Consider the following 1,318-nt stretch of genomic DNA (forward strand, 5'->3'; position numbering starts at 1 on the left):
ACCCTCAACGAGATGGATTGGCCAAGTGGCAGCATCGATGGATTCAAGCGTGGCAACAGTAGTGAGATTGGCCCAGGATCAGGCAGTGTTTCGTTCTGCTGTGCATAAGGTCGCTATGGGTCGGTACTGACTCGATGGCACCTAACAACAACAACAACAAAGCAGTGTAGTGGGTTTACATGTTGGGCTGCTAACTGCAAGGTCAGCAGTTTGAATCTACCAGCCACTTTGAAGGAAAAAGCTGAGGTTTTCAGCTCCTGTAAAAGTTTACAGCCTCCGAAATCCTAAACAGGGTCACTATGAATCAGAACCAACTCCATAGCACATAACCACCACCACCATCATATATATATATATATATACAATTTATGGACCCCCCCATTAAAAAAATTATACTGTCAAGTCAAAAAAAGGTGTAACACATATATGACTCCATGTATAGAGAGTTCAAGTAAGTTCTGAGAAAAACTGACCTAGGGTGACATAAGTTGAATAGTGACCTCTGAGTGGTGACATCATTGACAGGGAAGTTATCAAAGGTCATTTATGAAGTGCTGGGATGCTCTATACTTCAGTAGGGCGGGATACACTGCAATACAACAGCCCATTGCCACCCAGTCGATTCCAACTCATAGCAACTCCACCTACAGGACAGCGTAGAACAATCCATAGCATTTCTAAACCCATAATCTTTACAGACGTTGAATGCCTCAGCATTATCCCATGGACTGCCTGGTGGGTCCAAAAAGTGCTTAATCACTGCTCATGTTATGAGCCACTGAGTTGGTTCTAGCTCATAGCAACCCTGTAAAGGGTTTCCAAGGAGCAACTGGTTGGGTTTGAATCACCAACATTGTGGTTGATAATCAAGTACTCATCCTACCGCACCACACCAGGATTCACATACGTAAAATTTGACCATTTATGTACTTGGATCTATGTGAGGTTTTTGTTGTTGTGTTTAATGTTTTATTGTGAATTTTGTGATAGTTTACATGGGAGAATAATTAGTTTTACATTCATCCTATCGTATCATTTCATTGCCATGATCACAATCCCCTCCATGCATCATCAACCAACCAAAAGGTATACCCTGCAAGCCTGCCCCCCAGATGTCAGCATACAGCCCCTCTCAGACCTCTCTGGGCCTAGAGTCCCCAGCCACTCCATCTCTCCATGCCAGTCTCTGCCTCTATCTCTGGCATCATGCTTCTCTGGGTAGGGTCCTGCTCTCTGCTCTTCTCCTTTGATGGTCCCAGGGCTCTCTGCTCCTAGACTGCAAAGTCAACCACTCCCTTCCTTTTGCTACAAAATGTCT

General features: G+C 44.4%; 1 protein-coding gene across 1 annotated transcript in view; it reads right to left on the reverse strand.

Moving 5' to 3' along the window:
- The window catches only part of KSR1 (kinase suppressor of ras 1), an 87,511-nt gene that overhangs the window by 26,568 nt on the left and 59,625 nt on the right, over positions 1-1,318 (reverse strand). The window lies entirely within an intron of this gene.

The sequence above is a fragment of the Chrysochloris asiatica genome, unplaced genomic scaffold (assembly GCF_000296735.1).
Source record: "Chrysochloris asiatica unplaced genomic scaffold, ChrAsi1.0 scaffold00266, whole genome shotgun sequence".
NCBI lineage: Eukaryota > Metazoa > Chordata > Mammalia > Afrosoricida > Chrysochloridae > Chrysochloris > Chrysochloris asiatica.